The sequence below is a fragment of the Lissotriton helveticus genome, chromosome 2_2, assembly GCF_964261635.1.
Source record: "Lissotriton helveticus chromosome 2_2, aLisHel1.1, whole genome shotgun sequence".
In the NCBI taxonomy this organism is placed as follows: domain Eukaryota; kingdom Metazoa; phylum Chordata; class Amphibia; order Caudata; family Salamandridae; genus Lissotriton; species Lissotriton helveticus.
Window position 1 is genome coordinate 283,191,941 of NC_136060.1, and position 21,788 is coordinate 283,213,728.

Sequence of the window (21,788 nt, forward strand, 5' to 3'; positions counted from 1 at the left end):
CTGAAAGATAAAGAGAGAAAGAGTGAGAGACAGAGAAAGAGAGAGGGACAGAGTGAGAGAGAGAAAAAGAGTGAGAGAAAGGGAGAGGAAGAGAGAAAGAAAACGAGAGAGAGGAAGAGAGAGAGAAAGAGTGAGAGAGAGGAAAAGAGAAAGAGTGAGAGAGAGGACACCAGCCAAAGAGAGAAAAAGTGAGAGAGAGAGGAAGACAACGAGAGAAACAGTAAGAGAGACAGGAAGAGAGAGATAAAGAGAGAAACAGTGTGAGAGAAAGGACGAGAGAGAGATAAAGAGTGAGAGAGAGAGGAGGAGAGAAAGAAAGAATGAGACAAAGAGAAAGTGTAATCATGCCGAAGCAACCTCCTCAGCCGTTGCGTACACGCGGTCCAGCTGAACTCACAATTCAGATTGGGTATTAATTGTCAGGATGGCCATGCATCATCGCAGATTTTTCGCAAGTTCAGCTCTAGTGGAGTTGGGGGTGAACGTTGATTCGTGATTCACAGTCTGTTTGATAAAAAGCAAGATACGATTGTGTGTCATGTGAACTCCGACCATCTTGAGAACTATCTCTAGCTATTTCAGCTGCAATAGTTCTTTCTTGATTAATCTCTTCGTTCAACATTTGAAGATAATTTAGAAAAATTGTACATTCAATGCTATCTTTACATGCATTGAAAGAATCCTCATAGCAGTCACAATGAATGAATTTAAATGTGTATAGCGCATAACTACCCTGAGGCCTCGCAGCGCTTATGGACCGAACAGGCAGAGGGAGAGAAATGTTAGAGCGATGCCCAATGTCCAAGTAATTCCATTTCAGTTCTTCAAGGTTTGAAGAGTTGCAGAAGAGCTAAATAGAAAAACTATCTTTTATATGGAGTATCACAACTTAATTTCCTGTGATTAATCAGAATTCCTTTGTCATGCTTTACCAAACATCCTTCAGATCCAATTACAGCAGATTTTCCTTGAGTTATATTTTCTGTGTCATTTTTTTAAAAACTATAATGTTGCAGTATTTCATATAAACATGTTTTCCAGGTATGGACTTCTATTTGGATACTACGTATTCAACATATTTGTTTTCAGAATATCTGTACTTTCCGGTTCATTTAGTGCCAAGTATTCAATTTCTTGTACAGATTTCAAAACTCAATTTCATGCTGCAGGAACACCAAGACTTATCCAGATGATCCCTCGTGACTTTGAATATAAACTTGCAGATGTTAATCGATCCGAACATTCGTAGGATCCAATTTTTCAATGTGAAAGCATCTTCAAGCTGAAGCTGCACAATTTTTTGCAAAGTGTCCTCTCCTGCGAAATTTCCTCCCACATTTCTTTCAATTCTGTCTTCTCAGAGTTTGGAATATTTGATGTGACATTGCAAGCAACAGCAATTGAGTTATCTGCAACATATTGTATGTGCATATTTGCATTCCACATCTTCAAAATCACCGGATTGTAATCATTAATGTACTTCGATTCTTCTGTTCTTTTTAAATTATAAGTATGTTTGGGTGATTTTCGAGTGATGGTAGGCCTCACTGCTGACATAAAACTGTTCACTCTTCCTTTGGAAACTACTGGACGTGGAAAGCCAAATCGACATTTTTTGTAAAATGTATCCTTTGACTTATTTTTCGTCGGCAATACTTTCCACATCGATGACTTACATAAGCAAATACGCCTTACTAATCAAATGGAGTCTGGTGCTGTGGTCGCTGCCATGAAGTTGGGGCTACTGCCATTCAGGACTCAGGAGACAGTTCCACATGTGGGATCGGCTTGTGTTGAACAGGGTTAGTGGCAAATCATGTCGCGCCTTGTGTTGTACTGGGTTAGTGACACCATGTGTCTCTGGCCTTGCATATGAAAATATGCCTTATTGATCAAAGGGAGTCTGTGCTGTGGTCGCTGCCACAGACTTGGGGTCACTGCCATTCAGGACTCTGGATACAATTCCACATCTGGGATTGGCTAGTGTTGAAAAGGGTTAGTGGCACCAAGTGTCCCCGACTTGTGTTGAACAAGGTTAGTGGCACCATGTGTTGCAGCTTGTGTTGAACAGCGTTAGTGGCACCACGTGTCTAAAATTAAAATTGCAAGCTCTGCTGCCCACAGTGTAGACTTGTATTGAGTGTTCGTTTGCACTTGAAGATGAATTTGGTGATTGTACTAAAGCTATAACTGATATAAAAAAAGTTCCTGAAGCAAGGATACTAAAAAGATATTATGTAGGTTTTAGGCCTGTGATAGTTACTTGCCTAGTGGATTCTGTAATTAATTAATCAAGACTTAATATTAATTGTGAGCCCTGATGACCGCGGTGTAGGCCAGAGGTAGTGGTCAGCAAGGGCCCACAGCCATGTGGCGTTGAGTTGAGGTGAACAGTTAGTGTCACCAGAAGCATTGAGAGTGTATGAGCCTATGATGATGCTTGGTGCGGACTGGGCGCACTGGAGCATTGTCTCTTGTCTACTGGACTGCATCATCTGCAATTGCAACTCTATCTGAATTATGAGCTCTGCTGACCGCATTGTATCCCGGAGGTATCGGTGAGCAAGGGCCCACAGCCACGTTCATAGGTTGGTGGCCCCACCGGCCTGCGTAGTTCAGGTTCAGTGGCACCACGTGTTGCCGGCCTTCCGTATGCAAACATGCCCCAATATTCAAACGGAGTCTGGTGCTGTGGTCACTGCCACGAGGTTGGGGTCACTGTATGCAAATTAGTCTGTCCCTGGCCCAGTGCATCATGGGAACAGGGCAGACCAGACTACAAAAGCCAATTCTTACACTGGGAAGGAAACAAGCTTCCGGGGACCAGTTTCTGGCATTACAGCCGTCTTCGGCCCGGCTTGCTTGAATCCTGATGGTGCAATGAGCAAGGGACTCACATCTGAGTATACCCTTCCACGCTTAGGGTGGACAAAATTATTTACAACAAGGGGTGGTGATGGACAGAGTCTCTGAATTAAGCAGAGTACTCTCACCCAGTCAAGAGATCAGGGCTAGATCCAACACCGTTTTTTAGCTCATTGCACCATCCCAGTTTCAGAACCTGGCTGTATGCACATTAGCTAAATAACGGTGATGGATCAAGCCCTGATCTTTGGACTGGGTAAGAGTGGTCTGCTTAATTCAGACACTCTGTTCATCACCACCCCCTTTTCTGAATCGTTTTTGGCCACTATAGGTGTGGCAGGGTATACTCAGACATGAGTCCCTTGCTCACTGCTCCATCAGGATTCAAGCAAGCCGGGCCGACGAGGCTGAAATGCCAGAAACCGGTCCCCGGTAGCTTGTCTCCTTTCTGGTGAAGAATTGGCTTGGTAGTTTGGTCTGCCCTGTTCCCATGATGCACTGGGCCAGGGACAGACTAATTTGCATATAGCCAGGTTCTGAGCTGGGATGGGGCAGTGAGCTAAACCACGGTGATGGATCAAGCCCTGATCTTTGGACTGGGTAAGAGTGGTCTGCTTAATTCAGACACTCTGTTCATCACCACCCCCTTTTCTGAATCGTTTTTGCCCACTATAGGTGTGGCAGGGTATACTCAGACATGAGTCCCTTGCTCACTGCTCCATCAGGATTCAAGCAAGCCGGGCCGACGAGGCTGCAATGCCAGAAACCGGTCCCCGGTAGCTTGTCTCCTTTCTGGTGAAGAATTGGCTTGGTAGTTTGGTCTGCCCTGTTCCCATGATGCACTGGGCCAGGGACAGACTAATTTGCATACAGCCAGGTTCTGAAACTGGGATGGTGCAATGAGCTAAAAAACGGTGTTGGATCTAGCCCTGATCTCTTGACTGGGTGGGAGTACTCTGCTTAATTCAGAGACTCTGTCCATCACCACCCCTTGTTGTAAATAATCATGGTAACAGTCCAGCCCGAACTGCCAAGCCATGCCTTCCCTGGACCGGAAACAAGCTTCCGAGGACCGGTTTCTGGCATTCCAGCCGTCTTCAGCCCGGCTTGCTTGAATCCAGTGGCAAAGTGAGCAAGGGACTCACGTCTGAGCATACCCTGCCACACTTATGGCGGCTAAAGCGGTACAAAAGGGGGTGGTGATGGACGGAGCATCTGAACCAATCAAACACTCACACCCAGTCAAAAGATCTGGGTTTGATCCATCACCGTTCTTTAGCCCACTATGCCACCCCAGTTCAGACATGGTTATGTGCAAATCAGTTTGACCCTGTGCCTCATGGGAACAGTCCAGCCCGAACTGCCAAGCCATGCCTTCCCTGGACCGGAAACAAGCTTCCGAGGACCGGTTTCTGGCATTCCAGCCGTCTTCAGCCCAGCTTAGTTGAATCCAGTGGCAAAGTGAGCAAGGGACTCATGTCTGAGCAAACCCTGCCACACTTATGGCGGCTAAAGCGGTACAAAAGGAGGTGGTGATGGACGGAGCATCTGAACCAATCAAACACTCACACCCAGTGAAACTGGGGTGAATGTATGACATTGTTCTACATTCTGTCCATCAACTGTGTTTTTTGCAATTTTCACCCCGAGTGGGCTGGGTATGCTCAGACGTGAGTCCCAGGCTCTCCACACCACTGGAGTCAAGCTATCCAGGCTGATGAAGGCTGATAGTCAGAAACCGGTCCTTGGCTGCTTGATTCCGGTCTGGGAAAGACATGGCTTGGTAGTTCGGACTGGACTGTTCCCATGAGGCACAGGGTTAGAGCTGATTTACATATAGCCAGTGTCTAACTCAGGGTGGTGTGGAGTGCAAAAAAACAATGGATTTAGGCCCAGATCCTTGTGCTGGGGTGAATGTATGACATTGTTCTACATTCTGTCCATCAACTGTGTTTTTTGCAATTTTCACCCCGAGTGGGCTGGGTATGCTCAGACGTGAGTCCCAGGCTCTCCACACCACTGGAGTCAAGCTATCCAGGCTGATGAAGGTTGATAGCCAGAAACCGGTCCTTGGATGCTTGATTCCGGTCTGGGAAAGACATGGCTTGGTAGTTCGGACTGGACTGTTCCCATGAGGCACAGGGTCAGAGCTGATTTGCATATAGCCAGTGTCTAACCCAGGGTGGTGTGGAGTGCAAAAAAACGATGGATTTAGGCCCAGATCCTTGTACTGGGGTGAATGTATGACAATGTTCTACATTCTGTCCATCAACTGTGTTTTTTGAAATTTTCACCCAGAGTGGGCTGGGTATGCTCAGACGTGATTCCCAGGCTCTCCACACCACTGGAGTCAAGCTATCCAGGCTGATGAAGGCTGATAGCCAGAAACCGGTCCTTGGATGCTTGATTCCGGTCTCGGAAAGACATGGCTTGGTAGTTCGGACTGGACTGTTCCCATGAGGCACAGGGTCAGAGCTGATTTGCATATAGCCAGTGTCTAACCAAGGGTGGTGTGGAGTGCAAAAAACACAATGGATTTAGGCCCAGATCCTTGTGCTGGGGTGAATGTATGACATTGTTCTACATTCTGTCCATCAACTGTGTTTTTTGCAATTTTCAGCCCGAGTGGGCTGGGTATGCTCAGACGTGAGTCCCAGGCTCTCCACACCGCTGGAGTCAAGCTATCTAGGCTGATGAAGGCTGATAGCCAGAAACCGGTCCTTGGATGCTTGATTCTGGTCTGGGAAAGACATGGCTTGGTAGTTCGGACTGTACTGTTCCCATGAGGCACAGGGTCAGAGCTGATTTGCATATAGCCAGTGTCTACCCAGGGTGGTGTGGAGTGCAAAAAACGATGGATTTAGGCCCAGATCCTTGTACTGGGGTGAATGTATGACATTGTTCTACATTCTGTCCATCAACTGTGTTTTTTGCAATTTTCACCCCGAGTGGGCTGGGTATGCTCAGACGTGAGTCCCAGGCTCTTCACACCACTGGAGTCAAGCTATCCAGGCTGATGAAGGCTGATAGCCAGAAACCAGTCCTTGGATGCTTGATTCCGGTCTGGGAAAGACATGGCTTGGTAGTTCGGACTGGACTGTTCCCATGAGGCACAGGGTCAGAGCTGATTTGCATATAGCCAGTGTCTAACCCAGGGTGGTGTGGAGTGCAAAAAAACGATGGATTTAGGCCAAGATCCTTGTACTAGGGTGAATGTATGACATTGTTCTACATTCTGTCCATCAACTGAGTTTTTTGCAATTTTCACCCCGAGTGGGCTGGGTATGCTCAGACGTGAGTACCAGGCTCTCCACACCACTGGAGTCAAGCTATCCAGGCTGATGAAGGCTGATAGCCAGAAACCGGTCCTTGGATGCTTGATTCCGGTCTGGGAAAGACATGGCTTGGTAGTTCGGACTGGACTGTTCCCATGAGGCACAGGGTCAGAGCTGATTTGCATATAGCTAGTGTCTAACCCAGGGTGGTGTGGAGTGCAAAAAAACGATGGATTTAGGCCCAGATCCTTGTACTGGGGTGAATGTATGACATTGTTCTACATTCTGTCCATCAACTGTGTTTTTTGCATTTTTCACCCCGAGTGGGCTGGGTATGCTCAGACGTGAATCCCATGCTCTCCACACCACTGGAGTCAAGCTATCTAGGCTGATGAAGGCTGATAGCCAGAAACCGGTCCTTGGAAGCTTGATTCCGGTCTGGGAAAGACATGGCTTGGTAGTTCGGACTGGACTGTTCTCATGAGGAACAGGGTCAGAGCTGATTTGCATATAGCCAGTGTCTAACGCAGGGTGGTGTGGAGTGCAAAAAAACAATGGATTTAGGCCCAGATCCTTGTACTGGGGTGAATGCATGACACTGTTCTACATTCTGTCCATCGACTGTGTTTTTTGCAATTTTCACCCCGAGTAGGCTGGGTATGCTCAGACGTGAGTCCCAGGCTCTCCACACCACTGGAGTCAAGCTATCCAGGCTGATGAAGGCTGATAGCCAGAAACCGGTCCTTGGATGCTTGATTCCGGTCTGGGAAAGACATGGCTTGGTAGTTCGGACTGGACTGTTCCCATGAGGCACAGGGTCTGAGCTGATTTGCATATAGCCAGTGTCTAACCCAGGGTGGTGTGGAGTGGAAAAAAACGATGGATTTAGGCCAATATCCTTGTACTGGGGTGAATGTATGACATTGTTCTACATTCTGTCCATCAACTGTGTTTTTTGCAATTTTCACCCCGAGTGGGCTGGGTATGCTCAGACGTGAGTCCCAGGCTCTCCACACCACTGGAGTCAAGCTATCCAGGCTGATGAAGGCTGATAGCCAGAAACCGGTCCTTGGATGCTTGATTCCGGTCTGGGAAAGACATGGCTTGGTAGTTCGGACTGGACTGTTCCCATGAGGCACAGGGTCAGAGCTGATTTGCATATAGCCAGTGTCTAACCCAGGGAGGTGTGGAGTGCAAAAAAACGATGGATTTAGGCCCAGATCCTTGTACTGGGGAGAATGCATGACACTGTTCTACATTCTGTCCATCAACTGTGTTTTTTGCAATTTTCACCCCGAGTCGGCTGGGTATGCTCAGACGTGAGTCCCAGGCTCTCCACACCACTGGAGTCAAGCTATCCAGGCTGATGAAGGCTGATAGCCAGAAACCGGTCCTTGGATGCTTGATTCCGGTCTGGGAAAGACATGGCTTGGTAGTTGGGACTGGACTGTTCCCATGAGGCACGGGGTCAGAGCTGATTTGCATATAGCCAGTGTCTAACCCAGGGTGGTGTGGAGTGCAAAAAAACGATGGATTTTGGCCCAGATCCTTGTACTTGGGTGAATGCATGACACTGTTCTACATTCTGTCCATCAACTGTGTTTTTTGCAATTTTCACCCCGAGTGGGATGGGTATGCTCAGACATGAGTCCCAGGCTCTCCACACCACTGGAGTCAAGCTATCCAGGCTGATGAAGGCTGATAGCCAGAAACCGGTCCTTGGATGCTTGATTCCGGTCTGGGAAAGACATGGCTTGGTAGTTCGGACTGGACTGTTCCCATGAGGCACAGGGTCAGAGCTGATTTGCATATAGCCAATGTCTAACACAGGGTGGTGTGGAGTGCAAAAAAACAATGTATTTAGGCCAAGATCCTTGTACTGGGGTGAATGTATGACATTGTTCTACATTCTGTCCATCAACTGTGTTTTTTGCAATTTTCACCCCGAGTGGGCTGGGTATGCTCAGACGTGAGTCCCATGCTGCCCACACCACTGGAGTCAAGCTATCCAGGCTGATGAAGGCTGATAGCCAGAAACCGGTCCTTGGATGCTTGATTCCGGTCTCGGAAAGACATGGCTTGGTAGTTCGGACTGGACTGTTCCCATGAGGCACAGGGTCAGAGCTGATTTGCATATAGCCAGTGTCTAACCAAGGGTGGTGTGGAGTGCAAAAAACACAATGGATTTAGGCCCAGATCCTTGTGCTGGGGTGAATGTATGACATTGTTCTACATTCTGTCCATCAACTGTGTTTTTTGCAATTTTCAGCCCGAGTGGGCTGGGTATGCTCAGACGTGAGTCCCAGGCTCTCCACACCGCTGGAGTCAAGCTATCTAGGCTGATGAAGGCTGATAGCCAGAAACCGGTCCTTGGATGCTTGATTCTGGTCTGGGAAAGACATGGCTTGGTAGTTCGGACTGTACTGTTCCCATGAGGCACAGGGTCAGAGCTGATTTGCATATAGCCAGTGTCTACCCAGGGTGGTGTGGAGTGCAAAAAACGATGGATTTAGGCCCAGATCCTTGTACTGGGGTGAATGTATGACATTGTTCTACATTCTGTCCATCAACTGTGTTTTTTGCAATTTTCACCCCGAGTGGGCTGGGTATGCTCAGACGTGAGTCCCAGGCTCTTCACACCACTGGAGTCAAGCTATCCAGGCTGATGAAGGCTGATAGCCAGAAACCAGTCCTTGGATGCTTGATTCCGGTCTGGGAAAGACATGGCTTGGTAGTTCGGACTGGACTGTTCCCATGAGGCACAGGGTCAGAGCTGATTTGCATATAGCCAGTGTCTAACCCAGGGTGGTGTGGAGTGCAAAAAAACGATGGATTTAGGCCAAGATCCTTGTACTAGGGTGAATGTATGACATTGTTCTACATTCTGTCCATCAACTGAGTTTTTTGCAATTTTCACCCCGAGTGGGCTGGGTATGCTCAGACGTGAGTACCAGGCTCTCCACACCACTGGAGTCAAGCTATCCAGGCTGATGAAGGCTGATAGCCAGAAACCGGTCCTTGGATGCTTGATTCCGGTCTGGGAAAGACATGGCTTGGTAGTTCGGACTGGACTGTTCCCATGAGGCACAGGGTCAGAGCTGATTTGCATATAGCTAGTGTCTAACCCAGGGTGGTGTGGAGTGCAAAAAAACGATGGATTTAGGCCCAGATCCTTGTACTGGGGTGAATGTATGACATTGTTCTACATTCTGTCCATCAACTGTGTTTTTTGCATTTTTCACCCCGAGTGGGCTGGGTATGCTCAGACGTGAATCCCATGCTCTCCACACCACTGGAGTCAAGCTATCTAGGCTGATGAAGGCTGATAGCCAGAAACCGGTCCTTGGAAGCTTGATTCCGGTCTGGGAAAGACATGGCTTGGTAGTTCGGACTGGACTGTTCTCATGAGGAACAGGGTCAGAGCTGATTTGCATATAGCCAGTGTCTAACGCAGGGTGGTGTGGAGTGCAAAAAAACAATGGATTTAGGCCCAGATCCTTGTACTGGGGTGAATGCATGACACTGTTCTACATTCTGTCCATCGACTGTGTTTTTTGCAATTTTCACCCCGAGTAGGCTGGGTATGCTCAGACGTGAGTCCCAGGCTCTCCACACCACTGGAGTCAAGCTATCCAGGCTGATGAAGGCTGATAGCCAGAAACCGGTCCTTGGATGCTTGATTCCGGTCTGGGAAAGACATGGCTTGGTAGTTCGGACTGGACTGTTCCCATGAGGCACAGGGTCTGAGCTGATTTGCATATAGCCAGTGTCTAACCCAGGGTGGTGTGGAGTGGAAAAAAACGATGGATTTAGGCCAATATCCTTGTACTGGGGTGAATGTATGACATTGTTCTACATTCTGTCCATCAACTGTGTTTTTTGCAATTTTCACCCCGAGTGGGCTGGGTATGCTCAGACGTGAGTCCCAGGCTCTCCACACCACTGGAGTCAAGCTATCCAGGCTGATGAAGGCTGATAGCCAGAAACCGGTCCTTGGATGCTTGATTCCGGTCTGGGAAAGACATGGCTTGGTAGTTCGGACTGGACTGTTCCCATGAGGCACAGGGTCAGAGCTGATTTGCATATAGCCAGTGTCTAACCCAGGGAGGTGTGGAGTGCAAAAAAACGATGGATTTAGGCCCAGATCCTTGTACTGGGGAGAATGCATGACACTGTTCTACATTCTGTCCATCAACTGTGTTTTTTGCAATTTTCACCCCGAGTCGGCTGGGTATGCTCAGACGTGAGTCCCAGGCTCTCCACACCACTGGAGTCAAGCTATCCAGGCTGATGAAGGCTGATAGCCAGAAACCGGTCCTTGGATGCTTGATTCCGGTCTGGGAAAGACATGGCTTGGTAGTTGGGACTGGACTGTTCCCATGAGGCACGGGGTCAGAGCTGATTTGCATATAGCCAGTGTCTAACCCAGGGTGGTGTGGAGTGCAAAAAAACGATGGATTTTGGCCCAGATCCTTGTACTTGGGTGAATGCATGACACTGTTCTACATTCTGTCCATCAACTGTGTTTTTTGCAATTTTCACCCCGAGTGGGATGGGTATGCTCAGACATGAGTCCCAGGCTCTCCACACCACTGGAGTCAAGCTATCCAGGCTGATGAAGGCTGATAGCCAGAAACCGGTCCTTGGATGCTTGATTCCGGTCTGGGAAAGACATGGCTTGGTAGTTCGGACTGGACTGTTCCCATGAGGCACAGGGTCAGAGCTGATTTGCATATAGCCAATGTCTAACACAGGGTGGTGTGGAGTGCAAAAAAACAATGGATTTAGGCCAAGATCCTTGTACTGGGGTGAATGTATGACATTGTTCTACATTCTGTCCATCAACTGTGTTTTTTGCAATTTTCACCCCGAGTGGGCTGGGTATGCTCAGACGTGAGTCCCATGCTGCCCACACCACTGGAGTCAAGCTATCCAGGCTGATGAAGGCTGATAGCCAGAAACCGGTTCTTGGATGCTTGATTCCGGTCTGGGAAAGACATGACTTGGTAGTTCGGACTGGACTGTTCCCATGAGGCACAGGGTCAGAGCTGATTTGCATATAGCCAGTGTCTAACCCAGGGTGGTATGGAGTGCAAAAAAACGATGGATTTAGGCCCAGATCCTTGTACTGGGGTGAATGCATGACACTGTTCTACATTGTGTTCATAAACTGTGTTTTTTGCAATTTTCAGCCCGAGTGGGCTGGGTATGCTCAGACGTGAGTCCCAGGCTCTCCACACCACTGGAGTCAAGCTATCCAGTCTGATGAAGGCTGATAGCCAGAAACCGGTCCTTGGATGCTTGATTCCGGTCTGGGAAAGACATGGCTTGGTAGTTCGGACTGGACTGTTCCCATGAGGCACAGGGTCAGAGCTGATTTGCATATAGCCAGTGTCTAACACAGGGTGGTGTGGCGTGCAAAAAAACGATGGATTTAGGCCAAGATCCTTGTACTGGGGTGAATGTATGACATTGTTCTACATTCTGTCCATCAACTGTGTTGTTTGCAATTTTCACCCCGGGTGGGCTGGGTATGCTCAGACGTGAGTCCCAGGCTCTCCACACCACTGGAGTCAAGCTATCCAGGCTGATGAAGGCTGATAGCCAGAAACCGGTCCTTGGATGCTTGATTCCGGTTTGGGAAAGACATGGCTTGGTAGTTCGGACTGGACTGTTCCCATGAGGCACAGGGTCAGAGCTGATTTGCATATAGCCAGTGTCTAACCAAGGGTGGTGTGGAGTGCAAAAAAACGATGGATTTAGGCCCAGATCCTTGTACTGGGGTGAATGTATGACATTGTTCTACATTCTGTCCATCAACTGTGTTTTTTGCAATTTTCACCCCGATTGGGCTGGGTATGCTCAGACGTGAGTCCCAGGCTCTCCACACCACTGCAGTCAAGCTATCCAGGCTGATGAAGGCTGATAGCCAGAAACCAGTCCTTGGATGCTTTTTTCCGGTCTGGGAAAGACATGGCTTGGTAGTTCGGACTGGACTGTTCCCATGAGGCACAGGGTCAGAGCTGATTTGCATATAGCCAGTGTCTAACCCAGGGTGGTGTGGAGTGCAAAAAAACTATGGATTTAGGCCCAGATCCTTGTACTGGGGTGAATGTATGACATTGTTCTACATTCTGTCCATCAACTGTGTTTTTTGCAATTTTCACCCCGAGTGGGCTGGGTATGCTCAGACGTGAGTCCCAGGCTCTCCACACCACTGGAGTCAAGCTATCCAGGCTGATGAAGGCTAATAGCCAGAAACCGGTCCTTGGATGCTTGATTCCGGTCTGGGAAAGACATGGCTTGGTAGTTCGGACTGGACTGTTCCCATGAGGCACAGGGTCAGAGCTGATTTGCATATAGCCAGTGTCTAACCCAGGGTGGTGTGGAGTGGAAAAAAACGATGGATTTAGCCCAATATCCTTGTACTGGGGTGAATGTATGACATTGTTCTACATTCTGTCCATAAACTGTGTTTTTTGCAATTTTCACCCCGAGTGGGCTGGCTATGCTCAGACGTGAGTCCCAGGCTCTTCACACCACTGGAGTCAAGCTATCCAGGCTGATGAAGGCTGATAGCCAGAAACAGGTCCTTGGATGCTTGATTCCGGTCTGGGAAAGACATGACTTGGTAGTTCGGACTGGACTGTTCCCATGAGGCACAGGGTCAGAGCTGATTTGCATATAGCCAGTGTCTAACCCAGGGTGGTGTGGAGTGCAAAAAAACGATGGATTTAGGCCCAGATCCTTGTACTGGGGTGAATGTATGACATTGTTCTACATTCTGTCCATCAACTGTGTTTTTTGCAATTTTCACCCCGAGTGGGCTGGGTATGCTCAGACGTGAGTCCCAGGCTCTCCACACCACTGGAGTCAAGCTATCCAGACTGATGAAGACTGATAGCCAGAAACCGGTCCTTGGATGCTTTTTTCCGGTCTGGGAAAGACATGGCTTGGTAGTTCGGACTGGACTGTTCCCATGAGGCACAGGGTCAGAGCTGATTTGCATATAGCCAGTGTCTAACCCAGGGTGGTGTGGAGTGCAAAAAAACTATGGATTTAGGCCCAGATCCTTGTACTGGGGTGAATGTATGACATTGTTCTACATTCTGTCCATCAACTGTGTTTTTTGCAATTTTCACCCCGAGTGGGCTGGGTATGCTCAGACGTGAGTCCCAGGCTCTCCACACCACTGGAGTCAAGCTATCCAGGCTGATGAAGGCTAATAGCCAGAAACCGGTCCTTGGATGCTTGATTCCGGTCTGGGAAAGACATGGCTTGGTAGTTCGGACTGGACTGTTCCCATGAGGCACAGGGTCAGAGCTGATTTGCATATAGCCAGTGTCTAACCCAGGGTGGTGTGGAGTGGAAAAAAACGATGGATTTAGCCCAATATCCTTGTACTGGGGTGAATGTATGACATTGTTCTACATTCTGTCCATAAACTGTGTTTTTTGCAATTTTCACCCCGAGTGGGCTGGCTATGCTCAGACGTGAGTCCCAGGCTCTTCACACCACTGGAGTCAAGCTATCCAGGCTGATGAAGGCTGATAGCCAGAAACAGGTCCTTGGATGCTTGATTCCGGTCTGGGAAAGACATGACTTGGTAGTTCGGACTGGACTGTTCCCATGAGGCACAGGGTCAGAGCTGATTTGCATATAGCCAGTGTCTAACCCAGGGTGGTGTGGAGTGCAAAAAAACGATGGATTTAGGCCCAGATCCTTGTACTGGGGTGAATGTATGACATTGTTCTACATTCTGTCCATCAACTGTGTTTTTTGCAATTTTCACCCCGAGTGGGCTGGGTATGCTCAGACGTGAGTCCCAGGCTCTCCACACCACTGGAGTCAAGCTATCCAGACTGATGAAGACTGATAGCCAGAAACCGGTCCTTGGATGCTTGATTCCGGTCTGGGAAAGACATGGCTTGGTAGTTCGGACTGGACTGTTCCCATGAGGCACAGGGTCAGAGCTGATTTGCATATAGCCAGTGTCTAACCCAGGGTGGTGTGGAGTGCAAAAAAACGATGGATTTAGGCCCAGATCCTTGTACTGGGGTGAATGTATGATATTGTTCTACATTCTGTCCATCAACTGTGTTTTTTGCAATTTTCACCCCGTACAGGGTTAGTGGCACCATGTGTCGCCGGCCTGGCTTATGGAAATATGCCTCACTGATCGAAGGGAGTCTGGTGCTGTGGTCACTGCCACGGACTTGGGGTCACTGCCATTCAGGACTCAGGACACAGTTCCATATGTGGGATCGGTTTGTGTTGAACAGGGTTAGTGGCAACACGTGTCGCTGGCCTTGCATATGGAAATATAAGTTACTGATCGAAGGGAGTCTGGTGCTGTGTTCGCTGCCACAGACACGGGGTCACTGTCATTCAGGATTCATGACACAGTTCCACATGTGGGATCGGCTTGTGTTGAACAGAGTTAGGGCACCACGTGTCGCGCCTTGTGTTGTACAGGGTTAGTGGCACCATGTGTCGCCAGCCTTGCATATGGAAATATGCTTCACTGATCGAAGGGAGTCTGGTGCTGTGGTGGCTGCCACTGATTGTGGTCACTGTGATTCAGGACTCAGGACACAGTTCTACATGTGGGATTGGCTTGTGTGGAACAGGGTTAGTGGCACCACGTGTTGGGCCTTGTGTTCAACAGGGTTAGTGGCTCCATGTGTCGCTGGCCTTGCATATGGAAATATGCCTCACTGATCGAAGGGAGTCTGGTGTTGTGGTCACTGCCACAAAGTTGGGGTCATTACCATACAGGACTCATGACACAGTTCCACATCTGTGATCATCTTGTGTTGAACAGGGTTAGTGGCACTACGTGTCGCGCCTTGTGTTTTACAGGGTTAGTGGCACCATGTGTCGCCGGCCTTGCATATGGAAATATGCCTCACTGATCGAAGGGAGTCTGGTGCTGTGGTCACTGCCACGGACTTGGGGTCACTGCCATTCAGGACTCAGGACACAGTTCCACATGTGGGATCGGTTTATGTTGAACAGGGTTAGTGGCACCACGTGTCGCTGGCCTTGCATATGGAAATTTGACTCACTGATCGAAGGGAGTCTGGTGCTGTGGTCGCTGCCACAGACTCGGGGTCACTGTCATTCAGGACTCATGACACAGTTCCACATGTGGGATCGGCTTGTGTTGAACAGGGTTAGGGCACCACGTGTCGCGCCTTGTGTTGTAGCGGGTTAGTGGCACCATGTGTCGCCGGCCTTGCATATGGAAATATGCTTCACTGATCGAATGGAGTCTGGTGCTGTGGTGGCTGCCACTGACTTGGGGTCACTGTGATTCAGGACTCAGGACACAGTTCCACATGTGGGATTGGCTTGTCTTGAACAGGGTTAGTGGCACCACATGTTGCGCCTTGTGTTGAACAGGGTTAGTGGCACCATGTGTCGCCGGCCTTGCATATGGAAATATGCCCCACTGATCGAATGGAGTCTGGTGCTGTGGTCACTGCCACGGACTTGGGGTCACTGCTATTCAGGACTCAGGACACAGTTCCACATGTGGGATCGGTTTGTGTTGAACAGGGTTAGTGGCACCACGTGTCGCTGGCCTTGCATATGGAAATATGACTCACTGATCGAAGGGAGTCTGGTGCTGTGGTCGCTGCCACCGACTCGGGGTCACTGTCATTCAGGACTCAGGACACAGTTCCACATGTGGGATTGGCTTGTGTTGAACAGGGTTAGGGCACCACGTGTCGCGCCTTGTGTTGTACAGGGTTAGTGGCACCATGTGTCGCCGGCCTTGCATATTGAAATATACTTCACTGATTGAAGGGAGTCTGGTGCTGTGGTGGCTGCCACTGACTTGGGGTCACTGTGATTCAGGACTCAGGACACAGTTCCACATGTGGGATTGGCTTGTGTTGAACAGGGTAGTGGCACCACGTGTTGCGCCTTGTTTTGATTAGGGTTAGTGGCTCCATGTGTCGCTGGCCTTGTATATGAAAATATGCCTCACTGATCGCAGGGAGTCTGGTGCTGTGGTCGCTGCCACAGACTTGGGGTCATTGCCATACAGGACTCATGACAAAGTTCCACATCTGTGATCAGCTTGTGTTGAACAGGGTTAGTGGCACTACGTGTCGCCAGCCTTGCATATGGAAATATGCCTCACTGATTGAAGGGAGTCTGGTGCTGTGGTCACTGCCACAAAGTTGGGGTCATTACCTTGCGCCAGGACGCTCCTTCGCTGGAGCAGCTGTGCGCACAACAAATACCTATAACATAACATAACATAACATACAGGACTCATGACACAGTTCCACATCTGTGATCAGCTTGTGTTGAACAGGGTTAGTGGCACTATGTGTCACGCCTTGTGTTGTACAGGGTTAGTGGCACCACGTGTTGCGCCTTGTGTTGAACAGGGTTAGTGGCTCCATGTGTCGCTGGCCTTGCATATGGAAATATGCCTCACTGATCGAAGGGAGTCTGGTGTTGTGGTCACTGCCACAAAGTTGGGGTCATTACCATACAGGACTCACGACACAGTTCCACATCTGTGATCGTTTTTTTTTAACAGGGTTAGTGGCACCACGTGTCGCTGGCCTTGCATATGGAAATATGACTCACTGATCGAAGGGAGTCTGGTGCTATGGTCGCTGCCACAGACTCGGGGTCACTGTCATTCAGGACTCATGACACAGTTCCACATGTGGGATCGGCTTGTGTTGAACAGGGTTACGGCACCACGTGTCGCGCCTTGTGTTGTACAGGGTTAGTGGCACCATGTGTCGACGGCCTTGCATATGGAAATATGCTTCACTGATCGAAGGGAGTCTGGTGCTGTGGTGGCTGCCACTGATTGTGGTCACTGTGATTCAGGACTCAGGACACAGTTCTACATGTGGGATTGGCTTGTGTGGAACAGGGTTAGTGGCACCACGTGTTGCGCCTTGAGTTCAACAGGGTTAGTGGCTCCATGTGTCGCTGGCCTTGCATATGGAAATATGCCTCACTGACCGAAGGGAGTCTGGTGTTGTGGTCACTGCCACAAAGTTGGGGTCATTACCATACAGGACTCATGACACAGTTCCACATCTGTGATCAGCTTGTGTTGAACAGGGTTAGTGGCACTACGTGTCGCGCCTTGTGTTTTGCAGGGTTAGTGGCACCATGTGTCGCCGGCCTTGCATATGGAAATATGCCTCACTGATCGAAGGGAGTCTGGTGCTGTGGTCACTGCCACGGACTTGGGGTCACTTTCATTCAGGACTCAGGACACAGTTCCACATGTGGGATCGGTTTATGTTGAACAGGGTTAGTGGCACCACGTGTCGCGCCTTGTGTTGTAGCGGGTTAGTGGCACCATGTGTCGTCGGCCTTGCATATGGAAATATGCTTCACTGATCGAATGGAGTCTGGTGCTGTGGTGGCTGCCACTGACTTGGGGTCACTGTGATTCAGGACTCAGGACACAGTTCCACATGTGGGATTGGCTTGTGTTGAACAGGGTTAGTGGCACCACATGTTGCGCCTTGTGTTGAACAGGGTTAGTGGCACCATGTGTCGCCGGCCTTGCATATGGAAATATGCCTCACTGATCGAAGGGAGTCTGGTGCTGTGGTCACTGCCACGGACTTGGGGTCACTGCCATTCAGGACTCAGGACACAGTTCCACATGTGGGATCGGTTTGTGTTGAACAGGGTTAGTGGCACCACGTGTTGCACCTTGTGTTGAACAGGGTTAGTGGCACCACGTGTCGCTGGCCTTGCATATGGAAATGTGACTCACTGATCGAAGGGAGTCTGGTGCTGTGGTCGCTGCCACAGACTTGGGGTCACTGTGATTCAGGACTCAGGACACAGTTCCACATGTGGGATTGGCTTGTGTTGAACAGGGTAGTGGCACCACGTGTTGCGCCTTGTGTTGATTAGGGTTAGTGGCTCCATGTGTCGCTGGCCTTGCATATGGAAATATGCCTCACTGATCGAAGGGAGTCTGGTGCTGTGGTCGCTGCCACAGACTTGGGGTCATTGCCATACAGGACTCATGACAAAGTTCCACAACTGTGATCAGCTTGTGTTGAACAGGGTTAGTGGCACTACATGTCGCCAGCCTTGCATATGGAAATATGCCTCACTGATTGAAGGGAGTCTGGTGCTGTGGTCACTGCCACAAAGTTGGGGTCATTACCATACAGGACTCATGACACAGTTCCACATCTGTGATCAGCTTGTGTTGAACAGGGTTAGTGGCACTACGTGTCGCGCCTTGTGTTGTACAGGGTTAGTGGCACAATGTGTCGCCGGCCTTGCATATGAAAATATGCCTCACTGATCGAAGGGAGTCTGGTGCTGTGGTCACTGCCACGGACTTGGGGTCACTGTCATTCAGGACTCATGACACAGTTCCACATGTGGGATTGGCTTGTGTTGAACAGGGTTAGGGCACCACGTGTCGTGCCTTGTGTTGTAGAGGGTTAGTGGCACCATGTGTCGCCGGCCTTGCATATGGAAATATGCTTCACTGATCGAACGGAGTCTGGTGCTGTGGTGGCTGCCACTGACTTTGGGTCACTGTGATTCAGGACTCAGGACACAATTCCACATGTGGGATTGGCTTGTGTTGAACAGGGTTAGTGGCACCACGTGTTGCGCCTTGTGTTGAACAGGGTTAGTGGCTCCATGTGTCGCTGGCCTTGCATATGGAAATATGCCTCACTGATCGTAGGGAGTCTGGTGCTGTGGTCCCTGCCACAGACTTGGGGTCACTGTGATTCAGGATTCAGGATAAGTTCCACATGTGGGATTCGCTTGTGTTGAACAGAGTTAGTGGCACCACGTGTCGCGCCTTGTGTTGAACAAGGTTAGTGGCTCCATGTGTCGCTGGCCTTGCATATGCAAATATGGCTAATACTGATAACAATGTCTGTTGCCTACTGGACTGCGTCATCTGCGATCGCCAGTTGCTCTGAATTGTGAGCCCTACTCACAGCAGTGGAGGCAGGAGGCAGTGGTGAGGAAGGGCCCACAGGTACGTGGCGTTGACTTGAGCAATGTCTGTTGGTTACTGGACCACGTCATGTGCAATCGCAACATCGATCCGTATTGTGAGCCCTACTCACCGCAGTGTAGGCCGGAGGCAGCGGTCAGGAAAAGCACACAGGCACGTTGTGTTGACTTAAGCAATGACTGTTGCCTACTGGACTGCGTCAGCTTGAATCCCGACTCGATCTGAATTGTGAGCCATACTCACCGCAGTGTAGGCCAGAGGCAGCAGTGAGAAAGGGCCCACAGCCACGTGCTGCTGATATGAGTAATGTCTGTTGCCAACTGGACTGCGTCATCTGCAGTCGTGACTCAATGTGAATTGTGAGCCTTGCTGTTCACAGTGTATATTGAAGTGCTGTGCCGCTGCAGGCCTGTGTTGCGGAAGCCAGCGATCACCCGAGGAGGCTGGTGTTCACAACGACGGCCTCGTGGCAGGGTGAGGAGCGCCGCCCTAGCAGACGCTTTGGCCTTCCCACAAGTGAACCACGCCCAGAGCTCTGGCCTATTTATTCACACTCCTACGCTGAAGTGGCGTACATTGGAGCAGCCCTCTCCGGTTACGCTTATGCTTACAGGGGGGGACAACACAGCTACATGACTGAGATCTTCCCTAGTGTTTGACGTAACATGGTTGGGTCCACTGTCCACAACATTACAAGCACCAGTAGTATTTATGCACATAGAGAGGTGTGTGTTCTGCATACTGAGATGTGTCCAGCACATCACCGCCACACTTTGCATTGTGTGCATTGTTATTCATGGGTGAATTGCTTCCTTCACATATACTTTGTTCACACCTATCCCAATATTGAGCTATTGTTTGGCTGAGGGGCCATGCTGTTTTCGGAAAATTTGCTGTCTTGTTCTGCACTGCCTCAGTGGTGAGGAGGGTCCTGAGGGTGGCGGTGGGTGTTGTGGCATTCTTGGGTGTCGGAGCTGCTTGATCAGTAGATCTATGACATGTGTTGGTCTTCAGATGTGGCTCTGGGCTGAGCTCCCTTTCATACTGTAGGTAGTTGTTTAAAACTATTTTTAGGATATTAAAGTTACAAAATATAACAATTTTTTTTTTAAATTACTGAGAAAAACATAGGTTCTTAACATTATAATTGGAAATTGGTATTTAAATAACCTTTAAAATTCACAAACAAATAGGTCTCAGGAACATTAAAGTTAGAAATTAGTATTTTAAAAAATAATTCAAATTTACTGAAAAAAAGATTGCCACATTTCCCAACATTGAGCTATTATATGGCTGAGGGACCATGCTGTTTTTGGAGGTTTTGCTGTCCTATTCGGCACTGCCTTGGTAGTAGTAGGGAGAGGGGTGGCACGGGGGGAGGCCTGAGGGTTGTGGCAGTGGGTGTTGTGTCCTTCTTGGGTGTCGGAAAAACTATGTGTTAACTGAACAATTAAATTCACTGATAAAACCATAGGTTTCAGGCAGGTTAGAGATAGAAATTAGCATTTAAAAAAACCTTTGAAAGTCACTGAAAAAAGAATAGGTTTCAGGCATGTTATAGTTAGAAATTAGCATTTAAAAAACCTTAGACATTCACTGAAAAAAACATAGGTTTCAGATATGTTATAGTTAGTTGAGCATTTCACTCGTACAAAACCATAGAAATTCCCCTGTTATAGTTAGTTCAGCTAACTATAACTTGCGCCCCCGCAATGCACTGCTGATGACGTCACATATTACATCATTCATGACATGGTCAGTGACATCACTCATTTGCATTTCGGCGGTGGTGGAGAGTTGCTGGCAGTGAATATTCTCAAATTTCTTTGAGAATGTGTACATTTTCCCTTTCATATAATTATTTCTGTCACTTTGAAATGTAATCGCTTTCCTTTCTTTTATCGATTGCTCGTATTTTAACAGTTTTGTCTTCATTTCAATTAGCATTTTCTTTATTTCGTCTTGATTTTTGAATTTTTCCATTTTTTTAAAAAGTGCAACGATTTTGGTCAAGATGTTTTCAGGATCACTTGTTGCATACTTGATTAATATTTGTAGCATTCGTCGTGAAGATCAGCACTATTATCTGCCCATTCTCGCAGCATCTCAGGGTTAGGATTCCAATATGTTGGGGCCACGAGAATCCTAAGTCCACTTGGTATGTGCCTCATGTCGAGATACCGTTGGGGCAATTTGCAATCCCACCATTTTGATAATTTCGCTCTTGCACAATTTTTCTAATTCGTGTGTCATTTTTAAGATGTAATTGCCTGCCGATTGTGTTCTTGTCCCAGTTGCAGTAGAGGCTAGCATTGCATTTGTATCGGCATCGCTAAAGATGTCTATTGCTGCCTCTTACTGCTCCCTGACCCACTTCTTGGCCATCGTTGGAAATATTCAGTTTTCTGTGTCACCCACTGCCCGTCTCTGAGTACACGGGACTACCTCTCCCATCGGCCACCAGGCAATACACGCAAACACCTGACGGTCCACAACGGAAAGCCTACCTGAAACTCTGATCACCCTCCTGCCACGTTGAGGATCAGGGTACTCTCCCGTCTGCGGATCTTCGGGTGATCGATTAACGGGATGTCTGCTGAGGGGGGGCTCTGCGTGTTGTTTTTGCACGAAAAATACCACTCAGGTTCCGGATA